The sequence below is a fragment of the Pempheris klunzingeri genome, chromosome 5 (assembly GCF_042242105.1).
Source record: "Pempheris klunzingeri isolate RE-2024b chromosome 5, fPemKlu1.hap1, whole genome shotgun sequence".
Lineage (NCBI taxonomy): Eukaryota > Metazoa > Chordata > Actinopteri > Acropomatiformes > Pempheridae > Pempheris > Pempheris klunzingeri.
The window spans coordinates 4666640-4682399 of record NC_092016.1 but is presented as its reverse complement, the minus strand read 5'-3'; the positions used below and the strand labels follow the sequence as shown (position 1 = coordinate 4682399).

Genomic DNA, 15760 nt, shown 5'->3' with positions numbered 1-15760 from the left:
TGTGAGAGTCTGATGCTTAAGTCGGACTGAACATGCAGTCCTCTGTCTCGAATGGCCAAACAGTTCATTAGAGGGAGTGTGGGTGAAAATGCATTACAGTGTTTGGAGTTATAAACCAGAATGCGTCACCATATATTGTTTTTCCTTCTCTTTCTGTCTTTTTTTTTTCAGGCTAACTCAATTTATGATTAACAGTCCATGCCAGGCCACAGAGCGAACAGAAGAAATCCTTCCACAAACAGCAAACAACCTGAACACATCAGCAGGCAGGTACGAGTCTAAGTTCAGAGATTTCAAGCACTATTTTCAAAGTACTTAAGTTTTCAGATGAGACATTTATTCATTCTTTGAGCTTTCTTTTGCTTTACATTTGATTCTGATCAAACTGAGGTAAAAAGAAAACGTTTTTTAATATTTTCATAAAAATATTCATCTATCACCCAAAGTTGATTTCTTACTTTCTAACACACAGAAACACACTCCCCTCCTCCTCTTCCTATAATAATATGGGAATACTACAGGCAGCAGAGTGTCGTTTCTGCTTGTCACTTTGATCATGAAGGTGACTTTACTCTACAGAATATAAAGGCTACAATATAGGTTTCTTCTCTTGGTGCCAAAATAGTAAGACCTTGACAAGTCGCACTGCTTCAAGTATCCCTGAACGTGTATAATCAGCCATCTTCTATTTGCCGACCTTTCAACCAGATGTTGTGGCATCCTTGGACAGAAAAGATGAGGCGAGTCCTGCTGAACGTTCTCATTTCATATATTATGCAATTCAATACATTGTACGCATTTCATCCTGGGCAACATTTCAGGCCCCAAATTGTTTTTTGCTTTAATCCCTGTGATCATAGGTCACATGACCTGCAGTGCAGAGATTTTTCCCCCTCAATGTGCTTTGAGTACTTTGAGTGTGCTTGTCACACGATACAACATCTGAATGTTCCTGTACAAGGGGTGTTTTGGTCATTTTGCTAACAAGGAGGAAGGCACCACCTCGTCTCATACCGCCTGCTCTGTATCACTTCCCAAAAGGAGGGTTATCTGGTTAGCTCAAGCAAAAGTCGAAGAAGAACTAGACAAATCATTTATGTTAGGTTCATAACATTAATCATTCAAAAGAACTTGCTTTTTGTAACTACAGCAACTTTAACAATTAAAAAGTCTCCCCTGTTTTGGTTCACTGATCTGCTGTAGAGAGACCCCACCATACGCGTGCATTAATGATTCATCTAAACAGCTGCTTCTGGCTCGGGACGGCATGTGTTCACCATCCAAACTGTGTTTCCAAGCAGGAACAATCACAGGTACCTCACTGCGATAAATGGGAGAGGTTTTAGCATCAGTAAACATGAAATGACCCTGAGAAGAGGAAAATCTGTTGTTGCATTGGCAGCGACATGTGATTTGAGATTTGTAAAATCCGTGTTGGCAGGCAGCCGCTGAACTGGTGTGCCTTGAAGCAACTCTCAGGGTGTGATCATGACCTCTGACCTCCCCAGAAGCAGGAAAGCAGAAAGAGACAGATTCTGCATGAATATTGAGAGAATAGAAAAAACAATGAAGTGCTGAGCCTACTTAAAAATACTGTCTGTGCACCCAAAGCCTGACGCATATATCTCATTCCTCTGTGCCTCAGAGCTCCATTGCTGTCCAAAAATGACACCAGAGAGCTAGAACTGCTGCACAGGGTGACTGGGTGAGCTCATTATTATTGACCACCAATACTATAGTTTATTTTAAATTGAATCAAAATAGTCCCCTTCTCCTGTTTGATATTCAGACATTAGCAAGAAAAACCCAATGGGTTTAGGGCTTAATGTCACAGACAGGGAAGGAAAGTTGGACTTTATTAAGATACTTTCACAGGAGTAGGAGCGACTAGTTAAACAACAAAGGAATATATTGTTTTATGACTTGTTATTTCTGTAAACTGACTTCACCATCTTGGCTTTGAAGCAGATGTGATGTTCATTCCACGTCTGATTGGCTAGATTAAGGCATGACCTGCCCATGATCACAATGTAGCCCCGCCCTAAAGCATTACCCTGCTTCATTGTCCATTTCAATCTAAATGGGATCATAATTGACTAAATGAACATCATTCTGAGTTGAAAAAGACTTGACTTTTGACGATTGACTCATCAGGAAAATGTTTACTGAGGTAATAGATCAGATAAGTCAATAAAAATAAATAAATCAAGTGAGAGATCGGCTCATTTTCTCATGGGCTTCTATACAATCAGACTTCTGTTTGGAGCCAGTGGAGTTGCCCCCTGCTGGCTAGTGGAAAGAATGGAGGTTTAAGGCTCTTCCGCATTAGCTTCACTCCTCAGAATCAGAGGCTACGTCCACTTCTTTTATACAGTCTATGTTTTTAATGAATGTAGCTACAGTAGGCAGCCACCGAACTATCCAATTTTGCAATAGTTGTCGTTGCAATTTCCCAAAGACGTGGGATATCCAAAAGTTCAAAACCTCAAAATGTTAAATTTGAATCGATAAAAAACTCAGCAAACTCTCACATTTGAGACGCTACATTTTTGCTAAATGAAATTGTTCTTGATTAATTTTCGGCGCTAATGTTTTTGATCAGTATCAAACATCATGTGTCATACATCTGTTTGGAGGGCTGCAACTTCAAACTCTGCTCAGAGTTTGAGTTTACTTTAATCTGTAAAGTGCAAGATGAGAGTCAAAGGAAAGCAAAGTATCTTCAACAATACTGTTGTCTGTCGTCTCTGGTAGATTAGCTTTTTATTTTCTCTTGTGTTTCAAAGGCGTTTGATCTGCCTCCCTCTAACTTTTGACAACTTAGAAGGGGAAAGCCTGCAGCAGTCCCACAAGGCTTAATTATCCCTCAGACTGATAACAACCTGGTAAAAGGGGAGGCCGAGAAGAGAACAGCAACTAAGAGGAGATAGAGATGGTGGGATTAATGTAGATTGTCTGATATTACCTGGCCTCTGATCAAAAGACTGTGTTGGCAGGCGGAGCACATAATCCTCTCGATTTCTCTTGTCGGTGCCAAAAACTGCTGGTGCTGTGTAGTTCATTGGGCAGAGCAAGACATCACTGACCGGCCTGTTCTCGACGGAAACACTCAGACTACAGCAAATGCATATCTGAAGGCATTAATCACACACAAAGTACAAAGCCTTCATCAAATAACACGCATCGGGGTACCAACCTCGCGCATCGTGTAAAACATTTTGAATTCTTGTTATATTTTCTAATATTGGCAAATTTCTTTCATGCGTTTTGTCACATTTTAATAACCAAGTCTCGATTTTGCCCAATTCCAGTCGTACTCTCTGTGGATGTTTTAGTCCACAGAGACAGCCATTCTGGACACACTTTCTCCTTTTAACGTCATCTTTTTCTCCTCTGAAATGCATCTCAGCCTGCTAAGAGTTCTCAGAACTGTTATTAGGATTTTTGCTCAAGGACATTTTAAAATGTTTTTGCCAAAGGAAAAGACTAAACTCGAAAAACGATAAACTAAAACAGAAATTTAGATAATTTGTAGCAGTGTTGTAATTTGTATAGTTTAGCTTTTTGACTCTGCAAGGAGCTGATGTGCAAGCAAAGAGGAAAATCAGTGTTTCCCTCTCTCAGTTTTTATTTAAAAGATAATTTAGCTTAACTTTTATTACTTAAACTAAAATTACTCAGCTGAGGCTTCTCACTCTGTTAAGATTGCAGTTAAATGGGCCCATTCATACATGCTCCCACATTAAATCCTGTTCTCAAAAATGGGAATCTCACTCCAATCAGACATGTCTTTATGCCCGTTATCGGCGAAAAATATCACACACTATGCTCACAATCAGCCATTAGTAGCCAAGAATTGTCAAATCAATACACAAGTGTAGTTTGCAACAAGAACTTTTTATGGATAGAACATATTGACGTTTTTGCTTTCAGCTTTGAGTAAAGGTTGAACATTTATTCTGGCTTTTTAAAAGCATGAAGGATGGACATCTGTCTGTTTAAACCCAGTGAGGAGCTTCAGCAGAGTGCTTTAAAGTCGCCGTAATGTTTTGTGCAGGACTTCAACAGCAGCAACTTTATCCTCTGACAGAGATGTTATAATGCTAAGCTGCTTAACAGACAGAAAAAGCACTTTACAGCACTAATCTGGCCCCAAAAAGAAGTCTACTTATAACTTTTTGATATAATCAAATTATAATAATAAAGATCTTCTGTTTTTATGTTGTCATAATTGATATTCCTGGTGTTTGGATAAGTGTCTGGTGTTTCACGGTGTGATCCACCTCCACACTGAAGGTTAACTTTTAGAGACGATATCAAATGGTGATGTATGATGATATCAGATATGAAAAGAGGTGAGCTGGGTGTCCGTGTCTAATGATTCAAATATCCACTTTCACCTCTGTTGGCGAAAGTAATTATGACAAAGTCATGTGGGGCTGAAGGAGGAGAAGAACCGACGTCCCAACACACCACCCATCCGCCAGAGAAGCAGATAATCAAGCGCTCAGCAGCTCCTCCAACAGTGCTGCTCAAACTCAAGTGATTGTTGTGCTCAAAGACTTGATTTTATTAGGTTTTTAAAAAAATAATTTATTCTGAAATCAGCGATGTTTCAAATCAGGATTAAATGGGGTTTTAGAGCATCCTGCCTTCTGCCTGTGATGCTGCTGAGGCAAAAGGGAGGGAGGGACCATTTAATGGTGTAAACTAAAGGTTACATAGGGAAGAGTTGTCTCATTTTAATGGAGGAGCATTAGGGGTTATTCACACAGCACTGGTCACGCACCAAACAACTCAATGAGCAAATCTTTTGGACAAAACTACTAGTGATTTGGGATATTGAAAAGAACTGCTTTGCACATCACTAGCTGCAAGAAATGAATCCCCACAAAACTATATAGCAGTCAAATTGTACCACGAAGTGAATAAAAAAATAATCAGTCATATTATGGTAATGAGCAATGAGCCACTTAACAGTTCAATAATCACTAAATGTGTCATCAATTTGGAGCCAGAAGGACAATCAGATGGGAGCCTATCAATCCTCCATTTATATCAGCAACTTGGTGAACTGTGAAGAGCACACGAGTCAAATTCCCAACACATGGTGTGTGCCGCGCTTACGACAGTGACTCAGATCAGGGATTATTTCACTAATTAGCACGGATATGCCTCCTCTTCTTTGACACAAACTGAAGCCCGTCAGTAATTGGATCAGATAAGCGTTTGACATTCAGAGCTCGCTTTTACCTTGCTTTGCAAATCCCAGAGAGGATTTCATCACAGACTCCTGCCTGCTTGTTCAAATTCAATTTTCTTCTTTTCCATTTCTACTCTGCAGTTGCACTGTGCTGTGACAGAGCCTGTCCTACTGTGGTTATGGTACAGTGTCTTCCCGCTTTTGTTTTCCATTGGAATACTGAACAGTATCACACGGGTGTGATTTCTATGCAGCTGTAGTGCAGTGGAAGCTGGTAGTGGTGTGACACACTCCCAGAGGCGGCAGCAACACCTCGTCATATGTACATAACATAGATTCAACCAGCAGCTGCACCACAAAGTGACTTGTTCTTGCAATATACTGGAGGTGAGGCTGAAAGCTTAGTGGTCCTATAGGGCTAGTTGGGGAACTGCTGTAGCTGGCGAGCTAACTGCTAACCCACAAGTATAGACTGTGTATAAGAAGTGGACGTCTGCACCATGACGTCACCCATTGGCTTGTACATCGCCGTTTTGAGGCCTCGAGTTTGGCTTTATGGGCGTCGCCATCTTGGTTTTGGAACCAGAATTGACATTCGATCCACAGCCCTGGTTCTGATTGGTTAGGTTTAAGCATGACCAGCCTCTAATTGGCTAGTTACACGGTAGCTTGTCCTAAAGTATACCCCGCTGTTTTACTCTAAATGGGACCATAATTTACTAAATGAACATCATGCTGTATTGAAGAGGACCTGAAACTTGTGACTGAGATCATAAACACATTAGGGAAAATGTTAGCTGAGGTAATAAATCAAGGGAGAAGTTGGCTCATTTTCTCATAGACTTCAATACAATCAGACTTCTTCTGCAACCACTGGCCATAAGGAAAAATGCAGGTTTAAGGCACTTCAGCATTGGTATCCCAGAAGCTACGTCTGCTTCTTTTAATGTCAGTGTTCACAAGCTAACCTGGTTGTGTTAGCGCTGGTCAGTCACAACACCTCCTGAGATTCTCTCTGTTCTCTCTCTACTGCTGTTTACTACCACATGGCTTTCTTTTTACCACTGCGCACCACGTTGTTTAATAAAATTCAATAAAGTGACTCTAGAGGGAAAATAAAGCACTACAAACTTAGGAGCTTACAGTCAGTTAGTTAGCTCATTAGCTTGTTAGCTTAGGTCGCTCGTTGACAGAACATTTGCTTCGCTGCTGCGGCCGTCATTTTGAATCTACGGCTCTCCTTTACTCATTACTGCCAAGATGGTTTGCTGTCAGTCTAAGGAATGAACTTGTGCTTCAGAGTTCAGGAAAGCTGAACTTTCTAGAAAAATCATTGATCACAGTGTGGCCAGGCTTTTCAGCTCAACAATAGGCGACATACACTGTATCTATGCACTCTGTACACTGTGTATATATGCACTCTGTACACCGTGTATATATGCACTCTGTACACTGCTGTTTCACTAAACTCACTTCTTTCTTGTCACATATTGCATTGCACCGTATGCCTACACACACACACACACTGATCTGGTGTCAAGGCTGGCTTTCGTGGCGTGACCCCATCACAAGATGGTCTCTCATTAATACATTCGCCCTGCACAGTTCCTATGTGGTGGTGACATTCCTCCCAGCAGCCTCTTACAGTGGACTAAACATGCCATTATGAGTGATTATGAGATTTCCCACCATAACTAAACTCAACAGAACTGTACAAAAAAGGTAGCAAGCAGTATGGTACAGTTTCAAACAGACATATTTCAGCAGCAGACAGTTTCCCTCTGTCAGCACAAACAGGCGTTCATAATATAAAGCAGATTACTCTTAAGTTGATGTGGGTAGGTTTGGTAATGGATCAGTGTTTTGTTTTTTTGTGAGCTTTATTCAACATCTCTCCAAGTTATTCTGTGTAAGATGGTGCGAGGTATGAGCAGCTGCAATGTTTAAAGTGTCCCAGCAGACAGCTACACACCGTACACAGCTCCTCAGGTCTTAATAAGCTCAGTCTGTCTCCTCTGAAGGTGGCACGCTTGCTAGGCGTCCCCGTCTTTGGAGGACCCAGTTTCACAGTTTCTTGACAGAACCTTTTGATCATCGTGGATGGCATCTGAGTGTTATTTTCTACCAGCACAGAGTCTCCGGCTCACCTCATTCTTGGAACAACTTGAATGTGGAAGAAATGCAACTCCCAGCAGACTTAAAATGGATTACGATGGAAATTGTTTCATTGCATTTCTTTTTCTTTTTCTTTTTCTTTTTCTTATGCCAGATCCTTTGGTGGGAATCCAGTTGTCTTTAGGCCAAGGTCCCCGGAAAACAGAGCAGAGAAAATGTCTATATGTGATATGCCAGGTGATTGATGGGAAATATTTTAATAAAACACACTTTATATAATAAACACCAAATAAATCAGAACATATTTCTGAATTATCTATTATTTGGTGCTTTTTTAGTCATTTTCAACCCGCTGAGAGGATCAGTTATTATATTATTTTGCTACTATTGTATTATTAGCTGCTGCATACATATTACTCTTTAGGTCTTTTGTGCTGCTGGCTTGTTATGAAATGTTTACTGGCTGTCACTGCTGTTGTTTAGGACAAGTCGTTCCCTTTTTCAGCCGTAGTTACACAGAGAAATTATAAGCACTTGTAGTGTAGCACTGAACACGCAATTAGTTGTGTGTTTGAGAGGTGTGAGTGCACTCACAGTTTTTGATGACATCTCTTCTAGTTCCTACACTGGCTGAATGCACTTATTTTAAAAGGGGTCTGCTACACTAATGTAATGTTGCTGTTATAAATCTGAAGTAGATATTCTATTTCGACACCGTTCACCTGCTCCTGTTGACATGTCCAGTTTGTGGGCAGGGCAAATAAATCACAAATCTAACAGCTTTGTTGAGTGGAGCATGGGTAGCACTGGGACAATACACTTGCCTTCTTTTGCAAAGACCCATGTTCAGATCGCCAGCGGAGTGATCTCTCTGTTGGACTCAGCATCCCAATTATTAGTGTTTGTAGGTGGGAAGCAAGTGAGGGTTTACTTCATTGCTGTGTTGGCATCTTCTGTCTCGTGACTGACATCCGACCCGGGACCAAAATCGACCGGAGACCAAATTATTCTCAGACTACGTGGTTCTCACTCTATTTCTAAAGGTCTCATATCTGTCTTTCAGTACGTCTCATATCCAGGTGGATCAAAGATCAAAGCAGACCGACTATCAGCTCTTCTACTACAAAAAATATGTGATTTAACGATACAGACATCTTTATATTTTAGCTACACTGTACGTGTAAAAGCCCAACTAGAGAGTTGAAAATTAGCAATAGCTACACACTCTGCTCTGTATTGGAACTATGTTAAATGTCTGCCCTAAGCTAGTGGTATTACTGCTGCCTGTATGTTGTTTCTATGTCTAATGTCCTGTTAGGTATGTTTTATTCAGTGCTGAGGCAGCTCATGCTCCGGTTTTATATCCTAACTGACGTCATGCATTTGTTATTATTATGACAGCACTGTAATCAAAAGCTGGTGAGAGGTGGCTTCGACATTTTTTGACGATATTCACTGCGCCTCTGTAACCAGGTTACAGATTTGGTTCATGGAGATAAACAGGTGATCGTTGCAAAAGAAGATGGCACAATACGATTATGCAATTAAGAGAGACAGTCAAATTATGGAAACCCACGTAGAAAACATCATGGAAACATGGTATTTATGCTTGTTTTCTAGTGAGAAGTTTCATTCATGAAATTTTCATCGTCTGTTCTTTTTCTCTTCAGTGGAAGTCACATGCTTTTACTACATCATGATCTATGATTTATCTTTTCCACGTTTTTTTATATGCACGAATTGAAAATACTCATGAAAACAGACTCTATAGCTTTGTTTCCATTAACACATTTTTGAAGTAGCACTTTAGAAAAGGTTGATTAAAATTACAGAATAAAAAAAAAAAAACGTGGATTTTGTTCATGTACAGAATGAGAGATAGAGACATGTTGTTGTTGACTAAACTCTGATGTAACAAGCGTTTAACTTACATGACTGATCAGCTGTTTCTATTGTGTCTGCGTCTTGGCACTTTATCTGTGCAATAAAATCATTACATTTCTTTGATTTCATCTCTGGACAGCATTAAACATGGCCAGTGATGAACCAGTTAATGCAGACGCGCCTAATTCACATTTTCACATTGTTCTTTTTTTCAAAAGTCCCTTAAATTTTGCTTCACGTTAGATGGAAACATGGCTTTTGAGTGGTATTGGCGAATTTGCTAAATGAGACTTTGAGTTTTCTTCCTCTGAGTGTCTCTGTGGAGGCTACAGCAGCATTTGTAGAAGTAGGTGCTCCTGAAAAGAGACAAATCGGAGTGTGCGTTAATGCCCCAGTAAGAGATAAGAAGGAAAGAAATAGTCTCACAGTGGACCAGACAAATGCGTCACAGCAGTGCCTTTGAACAAGAAAAGGTTTCAGCTCCAATCCCACTATGGAAGTGGAAAAAACTGCTTTTATCAATCAATGTACATTTTACATCATGATCTCAGTCAGAAAATGAGATTTGATTTAACCTTCCACATGCACACAAAGGTCCGATAAATACAGTAGCTGAAGAAAAAGAGGGATATGAGGAGCATATTGACTCCAGGAACAAAATTAGAATTGATCTGGTGAGGAGAGGGAAGATTGTTTACACTTCCTGCAGTGAACTGTTATGCTGGTAGTGGGAGTAAACCCCTGGCAGAGTCAGCCTCTCATTATTCTTCCAGGCAGGCATGCAGCCCTCAGATTGGAAATGAGAGTGGCTTCAGATGGTGAAGCTTAATTGATGAAGCTGAGGTTAGTTTCGAGGTCCTTCTCCGGTCTCCCATTCTCTTCTCATCAAAACAGCTTCTTGGTAAAGAAAAACTGTGGCGGAGAGAGACGCCGCCGTCAACACCACTGCTGCTGCCGCTGCTGCTGCTGCTGCTGTTGCTGCTGTTGCTGCTGCTGCTCTCAGCCAAGAGAGAAATTCAACAAACAAAATGAAAAATGTTTTCTTCCAGCACATCCATATCTCCACTTTCAAGTCTGAAAGGTAAACTGTGAGGCTGAGCACCGTCCTCTGCTAATCCTGAGGAACACAACAACAAAATCGAACGCAGAAAAACGTCTTTTTAATGTAGATGAACTTGTTTAATGACGTAATTTGCATTTGTTCTCTGGAGCAGGGAGGCGTACAGGAGCTAATCACTTATTACCTCATAGATAATGTAATAAGCTGTACAATTTGAAATGTTCCTCTAAATAGGATGGTGCAGTGTTAATACGGTACACTCCAGATAATTAAATACCTCTTAAATATTGATACATTATCAATTAGTTACTGATGTTTTCTATCACTCCGATTTATCCAGTTCCTTGTGTTTTTATTGTGTTTGGTGGAGCTTGTTATATCTTGTCTATGTGGACCAAAGTGGACATAATGGAAGTTTTTCATTTTATCTTCTTGGATAAAATCTGATTTCCTCCCCCCCCCTTTTTTTTTTTTTTTAGGTTTAATCATCTTATTTCTTTGTCGAATCCAATTTAATCTAATTTAGTCTAGTTCAATCCAGTCCAATTCTATCAAATCTAATCCAATCCAATCCATTACAACTCAGTCAGTTTCTGTCAGAACAGATCAAAAGCTTTTATGTGACATTTTCACACACGTAAAAGCTCATTTTGTCACATTTGTAAAAAAAAAAATATAACATCATCTGGAAGTAAGGGTCATAATAATTTAAAACCGGCTGTAATCAGGTAAGAAGTAGCTCCCTTTGAGCCTGTGGTTACTGATCATTATCATGTCAGTACAAGGAAACGGCCTCATGATATCAGTCTGAAACCCTCTGATGGATGGACTGCAGAGATTATTAGAAACTAATCATCAAAGTTTATTTTGCAATAGTTTAGTACGGTAGTTTAGTTTTTCTCAACCTCAGAAATTTGAACTCAGAATCCACTTGCTAGCTCTGTGCAGGGCTTTTAACTCCACCAGCTGAGGAACACACCAAAGCGTGCTCCAAACAAAGCTCTTAGGTTTCATGTCCAATTTTAAAAAAGCCTCTCAAACTAGATACAAACGTAGCTAAAAAGGGAACCGCTATCGGAAATAAGATGTAATGTAGCCACGCTAATGTATGAAGGCACAGCGTGCGTTGAGCTAATTGCAAACATGCTGACAATAACAATGGGAGGTTCAATGTTTATCATGGTCAAAAAACCCGAACCATCCTTTTAGCTGCACTGAAGTGGCTTATTAGATGTACAAGAAGAGCGCTGAGTATACAAACCTAAACGTCTCAGGCATGACAAGACTAGAGAAGAAAGACAGCAGAGAGACGGCCTGATCAGACAGTGACGTCGGAGGCAAATAGTGCTGCCAGTTTGAGTAACAGTGAAGCGGTGAAAGATTGTAGTAATAGTCATCAAAAGGCGGTTATTTACATCAAACTGGGATCCTAGAGACAAACATGAGAGTGGGTTGTACTCTAAACGAAGCGAAGCTGTGCTGAAACAGGACGCCTTCCAAGAGCAAGTCAACCTCTCGCTTGTCTGATTGATGAGCATTCTGGGAAACATCACTCTGAGCTCCCGGTGATCTCCAGAGGATTTATTAGCATCCTATTATGTTCATCTTATAGTAGCAGCTTCTCTGGTACACTCTTGGCAGGCACCTGAGTAATGATGGTTTTGTTGCTCTGCACTCTCGGGCTCCATTCACAACATGGCCTTTTCGGGCTCGGTTCCAAATTTCTGCCCCCGTGTGATTTTTCGGATCGCTGTTCTCGTCTATGCTTGGATGCAGTCAAATTATTTTATATAAACATGAGCTGACAGCGATGACAGGAAGCATTCAAAGAGTAAGAAAAGTCAATTTTACACCCAAGCTGGTGATGACTGGAATTATGACCGTATGTCTAGTGAATGATGGACGTGAGGAGAGAAATGAACATGTAGTCTGAAGGGCAGGCTTGGTGCTGTTATTATAATGTATGAGTCATTATAGTTCAGTATTTTTCACCAACTTATATCTTTATTTGTGTTTAACGTTTGTTCTGTTTCCAGAGAGGCTTGAGTTTAGTTTTTATTGTTTTATTGTTTATTGTCAGGATAATTATCTTGACACGTTTACTCTCTGAAGGTCAATATATGTCTATATACTCCAGCCACAGCATAGATGGCTTTAGGTAACTCACCATTTTGGCCTGTTGCTGTGCTTTGTGCACAGACCACCACCTAATAACACGGCCTGTGATTGGACACGAGAGCCAACATGGCTGCCAGCGATTTCATTCATCAAAACAGTAAATCGTTTTTTGTATAGGCAGCATTACATAAATTTAAAGAAATAAGCTTTTGTTGTTTTTATTTCCTTAATGGATTATGGAGCACCTGGATGGATTATAAGAACACATTTCTGCTTGTTTTAACAGCTGAACGGTTTTTAAAGTCACTACACACATCCATTACAGAGATATCATTAAAAGTATGAAGTGAGTGATTGGGCGATTGATGCGACCCCACAGGGTGACGGAGCCACATTATGCTCGTTTTTGAGTTCATACTTTTATGTGGAGGAGGTACTACAATCGATTTACATGGTTTAATGATCAAAAAACACATTTTTCCATACTTGGCTGTTTTCAGCATCTTTCTGCACATTGATTTCGAGGAACAGAACAATCTGTGTGCTTTGCTCTTCATTACTGATTACTGGTGTAAAGGAGGGAACACGATGGTGGTCAGGGAGGAGGATGCAGGAGGTTTTCAGTTGGTGGGCACAGGCTGGAGGAGGTCACATGATCAACAGATACCATTACTATTACTACTATTACCATTACAACTGCATGTTTTCACACTCATTTACTAGAAGATGCAGCAGGAGAAACAGAGAGAGGAGGGTCTTTTTGTCATAGTTTGGTGGTCTCCAGGCGTATTTATGTTGAAAAGGCATTAAAAAAGTGCATTTTGCACTCTAACCCTATTTTGGAACTTTATTTTTAGATTTTATTATTGTGATATAGAGACTTATCGCCAGGGGCAGATTAAATAAATTCAGTGTTGGTTTTACACCACACTTTGTGAAGGCAGCTGACTCCCAGTCCTGGAGTCTTCCCAGTCTCAGTAAACAGATGCACCGACGCCTCCACAGGCTGGTTGTGTTGACACTTTTGACCCAAATGACAAAGTCCAAAACTAAACACATTTCCAGTAGATTTAAAATTTTTTTTATTTTAGTTCATTTTGTAAGCACGACATACCATTTCAGTTAGGTTTTTTTCTAAAGTCAAGCTTTTATTTTTCATTTTCAGTTGACTATAATGTTTATTCACAGCCAGTTTTAGTTTTTAATTTCAAACATTAACCGCTAACTTTATGCAAGTGAATCCCAGAGTTCTTGACAGGGTCGTGTTCCCCTGTCTCTCTCTGGTCTGCTGGTAATAAGTGGACAAGTTTCTCTTTGTTTAATCAGCATCAACACGGCGAGACAGTTACATGCTTGTAATAATTACGCTGAGGCAGGGGGACAAATTATAATGATACACAGGCTAATGGAGTCATAATAATGAAACTTAATTCTGCAACAATTCAGAATAATAAAATGGAATTGTTGCTTCTAAAATATATTATTAGCTACACAACATAAATGAGTACAGTAAACTTAAGTAATTATAATAAAACAAAATGTGATGAGTACAGTAACTAAGGTAATAATAATAATAATAATAATAATAATAATAATAATAATAATAATAGTACAAACATGGAGAAGTAATCAGCTGATCAGATCAGATCTGAAAAAAAAAACAACAACTCTTATTTGGAAAAGAAACAAACGTTTAGATGTTTGGATCCTCTTGGCTTGTTTACAGCTTGTCAGGTTATCAGACTGCTGGTGTTTGTTGCCCCGTTGGGTTAAACACCGTCAGTCTTCGACCACGACCATGATCTCTCCCCAACTCTGACCAAGTACTTTTTGTGCTTAAACCTATTGGTGTTGCATGAAAATCAGGCCCTGGTCATGTGCAGTCTTCCCTTTAGTGAGTACGATGTGATAGCCAATAGAAACGATGGCCAAAGCTGTGGAAATAAAGTCGTCTTTTATGATTCGGAATCTAAAATTCTACGTATATTATAAGGAAATGAAGCTGTTAAGTTGCGATACTGTTTCTCTCTGGTCCAAAGTATATTTCTTGTCATTTTTTGCATGTTGACAACATCAAGAGAGAGACATTTTCTTTTGAACAGCATGTTTGAGCTCGTTGTCTGACTCATCTAGATGGCATTCTTCTTTCTACTGTATATCGTCATGCTGTTCACATGCCGTCTCAATTCATCGCCTTCTCCAACACTTACGACGGGAGAGGAAATCTGAATTGGGCCTCGTTCAGCTGTGGTGTGAATCGAGCTCTGCTTACCTTAATTATCATATCTCTGGATCATCATCATCTTCGTGGAAAGAAGTGGGATTTTTTATTTTTTTTTTCCTCCCAGCGGCTAAGTGAGCTTTGTGACACCCCTCCCTCCCGCTCTCTGTCTGTAGAGCCGAGCTGTGGGATGATTTTACAGCGAGCGGTATCGCTTCAGAGTCACAAAGATTCAGGGCGTCTCAATGCCACTCAGCTCACACTGATGTTTCCATTACACCCGTTGCCATGGAGACCAACATCTTCTCCCCTATTTTCCATTGCAACTCCTCAGTAAATCTCTCTGTTTCCCATATATGTGCCTCCCAAACCAGTGGCAATGAGACTGCGCCCTTTTGTTACTGCTGCCTGCTCCGACATGGATCTCCCCTGTTCCCACAGAGCTGAGAGAAGGTGATGGGCTTTGAGAATACTTAGCCTAATGACTTCTGTATTTCCCTCTCAGGCAGTTTCATTTCAGATGTGAAATCTCAGTTCCCCTTGCGGGTGGATAGCACACAGTTTGCATTTATGCAGCGCACATTGTCATGCGTCTGGAGTGACAAATAGCGTGCGTCTCACCTTGGGGCATTGTTGACTTCTCACAGGAGGGCTGTTTGTTATTGAAAATGTGGTTGAGACTGGCTCAACACTTCCCAGCACCCCCTTGGTGCTTTCTTGCTGATAGAATTTTATTATTGGCAAGTCCTGGGTGATATCATATCCCTTCACTCTATTGCCCCACAGCAAGTGAAACGCAATAACAGGAGAATTGATTATATGTGGACCACAGAGCAGCACTCACAAAATGTGTTTACTGTAGTCTCCCTGCCGTCTAAATGCCAAGAATCCGCTCTCAGCAGACGCTCCTCTGCCCGATGAATGATTAATGAGTCAGAGTGCTTCCATAACTGGCCTCACAAACAAATTTCCACCCAGGTATATCAGCAGTGTGTCATTCCTTTGGCAGCTAAAAGGGTACTGGAGGAAGTTCTGAACACAGAAAACGGTCTGAAAGTAGAAGGTTGCTGGTTTAAATCTCGGGCTCAGCTGGGAAAGCACATCTTGCCATGGTACAGGTAGTACTCTTGGGGATTTAATAACCACTAAGCCTCAGGGC

The 15760-nt window shown here is 40.4% G+C and overlaps 1 protein-coding gene across 1 annotated transcript in view; it reads left to right on the top strand.

Annotated features, from left to right (window-relative positions):
- The first annotated feature begins 214 nt into the window (after window positions 1-214).
- LOC139201817 (alpha-1,3-mannosyl-glycoprotein 4-beta-N-acetylglucosaminyltransferase C-like) overlaps window positions 215-15760 on the top strand; it is a 33687-nt gene continuing 18141 nt past the window's right edge. The window contains exon 1 of the mRNA XM_070831243.1: window positions 215-270. The gene's annotated coding sequence lies outside the window, so the exon portion shown is untranslated. The remainder of the gene's footprint in view (window positions 271-15760) is intronic.